This window comes from Phasianus colchicus, chromosome 4 (assembly GCF_987193195.1).
Source record: "Phasianus colchicus chromosome 4, bPhaCol1.hap1.1, whole genome shotgun sequence".
In the NCBI taxonomy this organism is placed as follows: domain Eukaryota; kingdom Metazoa; phylum Chordata; class Aves; order Galliformes; family Phasianidae; genus Phasianus; species Phasianus colchicus.
The window spans coordinates 12,135,477-12,146,610 of record NC_143439.1 but is presented as its reverse complement, the minus strand read 5'-3'; the positions used below and the strand labels follow the sequence as shown (position 1 = coordinate 12,146,610).

General features: G+C 38.8%; 1 long non-coding RNA gene across 1 annotated transcript in view; it reads right to left on the bottom strand.

Moving 5' to 3' along the window:
- Window positions 1-5,010: 5,010 nt before the first annotated feature.
- Window positions 5,011-11,134, bottom strand: part of LOC149918056 (uncharacterized) — a 46,126-nt gene continuing 40,002 nt past the window's right edge. The window contains exon 4 of the long non-coding RNA XR_016466328.1: window positions 5,011-5,145. This is a non-coding gene — a long non-coding RNA (uncharacterized LOC149918056). The remainder of the gene's footprint in view (window positions 5,146-11,134) is intronic.

Below are 11,134 nucleotides of genomic sequence, written 5' to 3'. Positions count from 1 at the left end.
TAAAGAATAAAGCTCATAGTCTTTGAATCCCAAAGGTTCTATGAGGTTTTAAAGCTGAGAAGGATTTAAAAAAAAGCACAAATGTGCAACATACTATAACTACACTTGAATTATGTTTTGACCTTGCAACGGTTAAGCGCTTATTGACTGGTAAGTGTCAGCATGCAAATGGCTCTAAACAAGTCTATCGGAAGTTACTGATGGGCATATAGATAAGTGTGTTTAAAAACTCTACCAAATCATTGCCCATATGCAGAGTCCATCTATGTGCTGCTACTTTGGTGAATTATACTGTTAATGTGTCTGGAAGACCTTTGTTTCAGTGGTTTTCAAGAAAAAGGGAAAGAAATGAAAACATTATTTGTAAGAAGTTTCAATTTCCTTATCTCCCCAATTGCACTGGGCCCAATGAGTGCAAGATCCATAGCCATTGTAGAAAACTAAACTTCCAATAGTAGCTATACTTATGCTAATCCTCTTTGCTGTAAACTACCACTTTTCTCTGTACATTAAATTGCATATAACAGTGTTTTTCCTTTTTTAAACTGTATTTCAGCTTGAAGTTACAAAAATTGACACTTTAACCTTCTCAATTAATATTCCTTTCCAAATATTTGTAATAGATGAAGTGAAATAAGTTGCACTGACATAAATGCACTTCGGTGAAGAGAAAATATAAAGCATTCTTTAGAATAGGATCTCACTGTTATCTGAAAATCCTTTATTTTACCATTGCTGACTGCTGTTTAATTTCTGTCCTCCATCCTGTTTAACTGTTTCACAGTTAGAATATGTGTATGAAGAAAAATGGAGGGTCTTACTCTTTCCTGGAGCAGTTCATTGTTTCAAAACTCTTTTTACATGCTACATTTTAAGAATCCCTGCAAGAGGCAAGAATTTTCTGAGCTCTGCCAAAAAAAGCATTACAAGAACGGAGGAAAGAAAGGGTGACTGCGACTCAGCCAAAAGTAATATTATTAAAGAAATCTTTATAGAACTGCCTGGCCAATTCATCCTGTTCTGGCGACTCTAGTCATGCTTCACTCTGGCAGAGCCTCTTACCTGACCGCACGTTGTTCTTTGGTCTGCATCCAAACCCTGCTGATGGACACTGGAGCCCCTCCATGGATTTGAGTGCACTTTGGATCACGGCATAAAAACAGCAGTCGGGCAATTTAAAGGCTTGCTGAATAAGGCATTACCTTCAGAAATGGATTTATGACTGAAAACTTCAGACACTAATGAACTATTCTTTCTATACTCTAAGACAACGACAATATAGTTTGTCCTGTCTTGTATTTAATGGTTGAAGTATTTTGTTATTGCATTTTATGTGAAGAACAGAGGCCCAAGATGAAAAATGCTCCTGAAAAAAATGGGAACAGTTGGATCCGAAATGGAGATTTGGAAAACAAATCCCTTTCTTTAAATAGATAGCAGAAAGAAGTTGGAAATAATGATGAATAAAATATTCAAATGAACTAAGAGAAGAAAATATTTTTCAACAGGACAGACAGGGAGAGTCAGAGTTCTAAAGCTACTGCCAATACATATGGAAATAAAAATGTTCAATACCATAGGTGTGAAACAAGTGTTACTAAATTAGCTCATAGTGTAATCAGGATAGAGTAAATGAATATGTACTTTAATTCACATTTTGGATTATGCTGGAAGGTATGTGGAACTTCCAAAAGCTTTCAGCACTGCTTTAACTGCACTCACTTAAATCAGTAAGAAAAACAGACTTTCTCTGAAGGAAATAAAACCAGTGACCATTGAGATCTTTTTGAGAGACTGTCTCTGAAAGCCAGAAGTGAAACTGAGTTTGTTACTTTACCTTAAAGAGCAGACCATATGCCTAAAAAATGATCTTTCTGGTCGGTATTAAATATAACCTCTTTCTGAATATACTTCCTGATGAAAGTGAGAATCATTTTTTGATACCATATCTGAAAGCAGTAAATGGGAATTATATTCTGTACTTTACCAAACCATTTCTAAAGTAGGAAGCATACACTGGTATCTGATCATGTTACTTACAATTCTGGAAGTGTTGCTGCTTTAGTGTTTTGAAATATGGAACAGACAACCCGGGAGATTATTAAACACTTGGATTTGAGACATTCCTACGAACTTCAGGCAGGCAGCCAGAACTAGCACAAGTAAATGGTAAAATGTTAGGCATTTTTAAATTGCCTTAAAAACATTTGTAACTACATAGTTGAAGTAATAACGTTCACTCTCTTGTGTTATTAGAGAAGAACTTTTTGTAGTAGCAGCATCCTGATGCATAGCTGCCCTGGGAGATACTTCCATAAAGGTCTTTTGTATAACTTTTTTTTTTTTTTTTTTTGAGCAAGTTACTTGTCATACAGTGGCTTCCTTTGATATCACACAAAATGCTGCCATAGACCTGTTTTATGCAACAAAAATCCCCACTTGTATTCACAAAGTCTAACACATGTTTTCTCAGTGGCTCAGCTAGCCTGTGCCTCAGGGTTAGACAATCTCAGCCCAATTCCCAGACAAGATTTCTACCCCAGTGAGTGACAAGTTGCCAGGCTCACTGCTTTCCTCCAACATGCTGTCTTAATGGAGAGTGAAAGGAGGAGGTCACATCATGGTGCAAGAGGGAGAATGAAGCTTTTACAGTATATTATTTTTCCTAACAAAAAAGGCCTCCCACAATCTGGCAAGTATAATCTGCTCAGATACAAGATAAGTGTCAAGATCTCTTATCTTGGCTGATATAGCCAAACTAGACAGTCAGTTCAGTAGTTCCTGCAAATAGCAGAATATTCCTACACTGTGGATATTGTGTAAATAGCAATCCTTGTATTTACAGATCTATTTCATCATGTTTAGCCTCAAAATACTATAATATAGATATTATAGGTATTGGTGACCTGTGTCTGTCTTCTGTTTATCTATGATTTACCACATATTGTGTCACTCTAAAAAGTCCACATTATTTCAAAGGTATGTGAATGCAAATAAATTGTATGATTTGGTGTACCATTGACCTGCTGCTAAATACTTGTCTTATTTAGCAGCATAAGGGATGGATCTGCATAAATGTTTTGTACTGTGGTCCTCCCTTTCTTTTAGTGAAGCACAAAGCAGTTCCTTTATCCCATATAATATATCTACACGTAATTCTTTCAAGGTTGCATTTTCAAACACATCTTGCACTCACCTCATGCTGATCCTATTTGGATCAAAAACAACCACTAGCACTGACTGGAAACTGAATCAAACCAGTAACAACCAACTTTAATAATTCTGTTTATAATATTATTACATCATCACTGAATAGTCAAGTAGGTTGTAATTAAATTTCTTTAAATCAAACACATACCTAGAAGGATATACATTAGAAAAGTAAGAAAAGCTAAGTACAAAATGACTAAGAAAATAAATGATTCCTCAAAGCAAAATTCAGAATTCATTCCAACTTTATCAGATCACGTTGTTATTCCTCCAGGAACAGCTCACACCTACGTAGAGATCTTATTCATGGATATTTCGCAATTATGTTATTGGTTTTAACAGACAATTCACAAACCGGGGAACTGTCAGATGTACTCCTAAAGTCAGGAATAAAATGAAACAGTTTGTGCTTTGATGAAAGGAAGTGCAAAAGAAAAGACGCTCTGCCATCTTGCAAATCCAGATTAAGTATCATATATTCAAAATATTAACCGTATAAACATTAAATCCCCAATCAAGCCTGAACAGAATCTCTTCTGTGGATGGTCAGTCAGGGAGTTGGTGGAAAAGAGGGAAAGGGAGGAAAGGATAAGCTGACTGTGAAAGCCATCAGGCAAAACAAAAAGTGAATATGCCTCATGACTGAAAACAATTTACCAGGAACTTGTCTGGCCAAGGCAAAAATGAAGCCTTCGTCCCATCTTCCTACCCTCCCCCATACTGACTGCAAAATGCTGCAAAAGGATTGCAGCAGAGAACCAGAAAAGACTATTGCTTTGCCTGCTCTTTCTACAGCTGCAAGCTTCCTACCTTGTCACACAGCTGAAGCTGAGAGTCTTAGGAGCGAGAAATCATAGCTTCTCATCTACTTTGCTGGGGATGGCAAGCCTCACCATACGCTTCTGTACCTTGTAAAACCCCATGTGGTCTTTGAGATCCTGCTGTGCTACAAGCATGCATTTATCAGAGATTTGTTCTGAGATACAAAGCTTGAAATCTTTGACTGCTACAGTACCTATGCTGGCAAGGTCCCATCTCCACCACTCTCCACAAAGAACATCCAGATCTCAGCAGTTGCTGAAGTGCCCTCATCATTTTTATGTGCTGAGGCCTTCTGAGCAGACACATATGAAGCTAAATGACATGCATTATCTGTACTTAAATGATAAGAAATTAAGAAAAATATTCTTAGTATGGGCTGAAATAAGAGGCCATGTAAAAGCATTCACTGACTCCAAGGCGTTCTTTTCTCAGAACTGAACTACTGGGAAACAGTGGCTAGAGAACTGAGGAGGGGCTGTTGCAGTTGTAGTCTGTTCATAAGAGATCAGTGAGTGCAACTGGGCTGAAGGAGCCATGTCTGGTGAGAGGAATGGTTCAGGACCTGCAGAACTAGTGTCACGTGTGAGAGAAAATTGGCTCTGATGAAATCTATGCATAGAGGACAACCTGAAAATGTACTGCCTATATAATAATGGCATACTACTCCTTTTAATTTCTGAATGCCTGACATTCTCCTAGAGCTTTTTTCTTTGTTCTCACCTGAATTCTAAAGGGCAAAGTGAGCACCAAACAGGGGCAGACTAACAGCGTGACTTTATTCTAGAATGCAGAAAGCAGGTGCTCCAGGGTGCTGCCTGTTCCAAACTCAGCATCTCATTTATTATAAACTAACACAAAGCTCCTCTGGGCATGCTGGACCCAAATAATTCCTTAAAACACTAAATGAATGGAGACAGCTTTAGTACATAAAATAGTGTTTTTACTTAAGGTGAAGAGATTGAAAAGGTCTGATATTTAGTCTCACGTGACCTTTATCAAGGACGGTATAGAGCATGCAGTTTTTGCCTTAATAACTCACTGTAGCCAGGAGTCTTTGACTTTGATAAAGGTCATTCAGGTCCAAAAGGCTGGTTGCTTTTCAGTTACCTTTGTCTGAAATAAAAAAGGCATTCTTATTAGTTGTTCTCATTTGGAGCATTATTTTTAAAAATGTCATTAAGTTCCAAGAGGAACTTTTTATGTTATTCTGTATCAAACAGCCTTTTCTATTGTGCCTGCTAAATTCTGCAAAGCTCTCTTCTCTGATCAAATATGCTGGCTCCTGATCAGGGAAATCATGTGAGCAGAGATTCACTGATGTGAGTAAACAGAAACAAATGGTGAAGCAGAGTACAAACACCACAATTCTTTTTTTTTTTTTTTTTTTTTAATAACTCATTCATTAAGCAATGGAACTAAATGGAAATGTGGGACATTTGTGTGTGTAGTCACACTGTAGTCAAGATAATTAGGACCAGCTGTTACTCTCTTCTTTTTTTCTGGAAGAACATAGCATTGCACAAAGCTAGCACAGCAAGAAGACAGACATAGGGAAGATGCTAAAGCATATCCTTAAAGCCTCAATAATTTTCAGTGCTGTTCAGAAACTTTCACATTCAGGCTGTGAAAGCCAGTGTGAAAGATGACTTTTTAGAAAGCAGTATTGTCAAACTTAGGTTCAGATTTTCACCATGTAAATTCTATGCAAACAATCATTTTTAATCCTCCTCCCTCCCCTTCAGTGTTTACCCAGGGCAGTCCACCTTGAACCAATTACAAACATAAGGGGCAGAGACAGAGTTTACTTTATTGTCTGAAGAGGAAAATCCTGTCTGGAAACCATTTCTTTCTAGCACTGCCTGCATTGTACATTCTCCCCTTCAAAACACATCTTAAGAAAAATCTGACAAAGAGTTTTTCTTACACAAGTTACATGGATGTCGCTGTGCTGCAAGAAAAATACTTACTTGGAGACAGACTGCATCCATTGTCTGTTGTGACTCAGTAAAGGTAAGTAAATGAATTCAGACTCCCTCGTCTATCCCTATTTTGTACATAGAACAAGCTGTGACAAAAAGAGGAGATAATTTACAGGGGTAAGCTTTCCCTCAAGACAGAGGTTAAAGGAAAGAGAAGGAAAAGCAGGTGGTCTGCAATTATTAGGCAGAATAGGGCAGCCAACTTAGAGCAAAATTTTGTGATTGGTAGAGGAATGAATGGGACACAGGACACATATCTCGTATCTCGTATCTCTACTGCAATCTATTCCAGACTTCTTGGGTCATACATGTTGTCCATACTTAAAAACTGAGATCAATTCTTAACAGCCTGTGGTTACTTACCTTGGAAGCTAACCCCCAAACTACAATCAACTGCAAAATATTTCCATCTATTAAATACACGTACAAAAACAAGTATTTGTTTTTAATCTATAGCCAGTGAATTTTGCATGACTAACCTGCTTTGATGCTATCTCTCAAGTCACAATTAAAAATACGCCTACTTCTAACACAATTTGTATGCTTTTGTCATGGCATAGAAAAGATACTATCGGAACTAAGGAACTAGCATGGAATCTACACAGATCCTCCAGCACTAATGAAATAAGATAAATGAAATGAAATGGCCTTCAAAGTGTTTAGGCTGCAGTATATCTTCAGAAAAAGAAAAAAAAAACACCTCAACCTCAAGAAACTGCAGAATACTTAACCTACTTTTTACAAGGACAGTAATTATAGGACAAGGGGGAATGGTTTTAAACAAAAAGAGGGGAAATTTAGACATTAGGAAGAAGTTCTTTAATCAGAGGGCTGTGGGGCACTGGCACGGGCTGCCCAGGTAGGTGGTGGAGTCACCATCCCTGGAGGTGTTCAAGAAATGTTTAAAGGTTGTACTAAGAGACATGGTTCAATGGGGAAATATTGGTGGTGGGTAGATGGTTGGACCTGATAAACTGTCTTTTCCAACCTTGGTGAATTTATGATTCTGTAATCCCTGGAGGTGCTCAAGGCCAGGTTGGATGGAGTCCTGAACAGCTTGATCGGGTGAGTGGCAGGGGGTTGGTTGGGCTTCAACATCCCTTCAACCAAAGCTATTCTGTGTGATTCATCCTATGATTTCCTGCCCAAAGCAGCTGGGAGCAAGTGAAGTTTGAAAATGAAGATCTGTTCTCAAGAAATCCAGGACTACCTAAACTGGACCTGACCCCTCAGGTTATAAAGTAAGGGGAAACTGCTAAACAGGCTTAATTATGTATCTTAAATACATGAAATTGTAACTTTATATACCTGTAGGTAAAGACTGATTTGACAAAAAATGATTAGGAGACAGTTTCAATTCTACTAGTGGACTTGTGCTGATTTCCAGGGAAAAAAGAAAACCACAGTATCTGTCTAGGGAGAAATCTCATATTAAAATGCTTATTTATGGACAAAGAATTAAAGTTTCAGTTAAGACTAAAGGTAACTTCAGCCATCATGTATCCCATGGCACATGTGCTGACCCCATGATTTTATCAAGCATAAATTTCCAGACTTAGGCATCCAAAACTATGGTCAGCTCCAGAAATAGCATGTTTAAGAATGCTTTTAACTGAGTCCTTTTGTGCATTAGAAGAGTCTCATGTGACTGTACTTATGTTAATTACATGAAGGTAAGAATTTTGACTGGAACAATGTGTATTGCTTTACATATGCTAAGAAGAAATATGTGGAACAAGGTATATTTTCCTCTAAGCAGAGCTTGCCAGTTGGATCATGGGTTCATTTGTCTCTGTACACATCTCTATCTGCTTCTTCCAATGAGATTTTCAGGACTCTGGTCCTTTCTGTCCTTTAAAAACTCTACATCTGGCTCTCTATTCCTAACCCCACTGATCCTCACAGCCATCACATCACTTCCTTTTGCTTCTCTGAGATTCTTCAAGGAAACAGAGATTCACTTTGGTAAATTTATTAGAAGAGTAGATTTTAACAACACTACAAGTTCTGCATAGCCCTACCTGTAGCTGGGGATTACATTAAAGGGGAAATAAAAGTATTTAGAAGCTGAAAAGGTAACAACCTGAGAAATATTATGCATGGATCTTTCCAACTATAAGATATATTCACTTGGTGTTGAATACATAGCCACTCCCATCCCCCCAAGAGCAAAATCCCTTGCTCTTTATTCCACAAGAACTATCATTGCTGTCCCAAGGGAAGAGCAGAAATAGCATCACGTTTTGCACCTGGCTTCCAACTTTCATGCCAAAACGCATGACATATGGGGAAGCAAAACAAGTCACAAAAAAAGGGAGACAACATCGATCTAATGGTTTGAGTTTGATTCACTGATTCTCAGTTTTCTTCAGCCCAGAGGAAAGGTATACCTTACGGTAAAGATGCAGCCAATTAAATCAATGTTACTCAGTTTGAGTGGCTGACAAATTCATTATGAGGATATACTGCACCTCATCACTGGCTTAACGGTTAGGGTATCAAGCATGGCATTTGATTGTTGATGTCTAGTTCTTTAGCAGTATCTACCTGTTAATCTCTTTCGACCTTCCCAAGAGCAGCAACTATTTTTCAGACAGCCCACACCACTACATCAAAGTAAGATAATAAGGTCAGTGATATGTTAAGAAAGAAACTAAAGTAAATGATGTGAGGACGTGAGCATATGCTCTGTGCATAGGCGCACAGACATCTACATACATAGTTATTCATCAAGTTGAAATACGTATCCTGATTTTTCCCTATTAAAAACAATCTGCATGCTCTGCTCTTTTTCTACATATCGTATCCGGCATTCAAAAGAGACCCTGAGCGGGAACAGACTAATTAAGAAGGGAAGGATTATAGTTATGTGTAAATGATACCCTAAAAAGGAAACGGTATCAATAATGTAGTAGTAAAATACTTGAAAGGAAATGGATTTTTGATGAAGTCAGTTTTTCAAAGTCTTTCTCTAGAAAAGAGAATAATGCTTTTAAATTGCTATTCATGCTGACCGCTACTACTTGTTAACATTTTGCCCTTGGGAGAAAATACAGCTTAGTAGTACAAGGGCTCTATAATAAGCATCTTTATCTCCTTGGGATTCTCAGGCCCTTTGTTATTTTTTTCTTCTGGAGTCATAGTGAAAACTGCATACCACTCGGGCTGATTCACACAGGCCTTGAGAGGAGGATGCGGAAGAGCAGGCTGCTTTCTCATGAGAAGTTCAATGTGGTAAAATTCCTCTTCCATTTCAGCAGCTCCTAAAGCCATTTTGCACCCAGCTTGACCTGACAGATGCAACTCTTCTGCTCTCTCTCCTTAATTTGTTTGTATTTGGCTCAGGTTCATAGGCTTTTGGAGTGCATGATTGCTTTCTAGTGGATCTGTAAAAAAAGTCTGTGCCTGCTTAAATAACAGTATGAGAATGATAGCGTGGATGCTCCTTGGAAGCAGCAGAAAGGGGCAGACGAGCTGACAGCCAGCATTCCTATCCTGCCAGCTTGAAGGATGTTGCCCACAGCCACTTACCATATGTTTGGCTCCAAACTATGGAGCAGGCAAGTCAGAACGATGCACAGAATTCAGATGATTTGCTCTCTGTCTCTCAAGAGAGACAGGGAGTTCTGAGTCTTGCAGGCATCACCTGCATTCCTCAGCTTTCCTTCCAAAAATCACACATCAGAGGACTAGGAAAAGGAAGTTTCATCTTAAATGCTCTCAAAGTATCTGGCGGACAAATGCCACAAGGGCCACTATTCTAGGCTGCCTTCAGGTATATTACCACTCTTTGTATTTACTACCAGGATGAGAGATAATGGTTTCAAGTTGCACCAGGTTCAAGTTGGATATTAGGAAAAAATTATTCTCTGAGCGTTCAAGTATTAGAACAGGCTGCCCGGGGAAGTGGTGGAGTCACCGTCACTGGAAATGCTCAAGAAATGTGCAAATCACAGCATCACCAAGGTTGGAAAAGACTTTCAAGATCATCCACTCCGACCATCCACCTATCACCAATAGTTCTCACTATACCATGTCCCTCAACACAAATGTTCCTTCAACACCTCCAGGGTCGGTGACTCCACCACCTCCTTGGGCAGCCCATTCCAGTGCCCGACCACTGTTTCAGAGAAGTAGTATTTCCCAGCCTAAATGTGGCTCTGAGAGATACGGTTAGTGAGCATGGAGGTAATGGGTTGACACTGGAACTAGATGATCTTGGAGGTTTTCCAACCTTAAGGATTCTATGATTCTGTGAACCCGTTAATCTCAAGCAGAGTAGAAGGAAGACACTTCATAATTGCATACATACATGTGTATTTACTGAACATTATGGAGTACACTTCAGAAATCCTTGACTTGTATTAGATATGGTAAATATCTACAGTGCAACAAAGTGACCATTGGGAAAACCAGTAGGATCAGAAAGCACCACAACTTTGTTTAGCAGCAGCTAACTGATTCACACTGTTTCTCATTTGTGTAAAAGAGATAGGGGACAGTGCCTTCATGTCTTCACTGTCCTTCCATGTTGCAGGTGGTCTGTGGAATCTCCAGCAACAGCACAGAGTCCTAAACTATACCAATTAAAGATCCTACCCAGCTAACAATTTCATGCCTTTGCCACAAAAGCCACATTTATATAATCCACTGTATTATATAAGTCTACAAATAGACCAACATATTTTATGATGCTTATTAAGAATTTTTCTTTGGCTTCTCCATCAGTTTGTGCACCATTTCCATCTTCCACCCTACAGGTACACAGGTCTAAGTGCCACAGCAAAAAAAAAAAAAAAAGTATATAATGCAGAGAATAATTGAGGATACTGGAGATGGATAAGAAAAGAAGAAATTGGGGGTCATTCTACACTTCTTACTCCAGCACAGGCAGAGGTTTCTGCACATGGGGGAGGTGGAGGGAAATGAAGACTTGCTAAGATCTATAGAGAGCCTGAGCTCTGGCTGCCTTGGAACGATGTCAGTACACTCACTGAGCTACTGACATACTAACCAAAGATGCTCAGAGCAAGGTCAGGCCATGCTCCCAAAGAACAGCGTTCACCTAAACTAGATGCTCATGAGAAATGCCAATTCTAAGCCAATCTGCACAAACAAGTGAT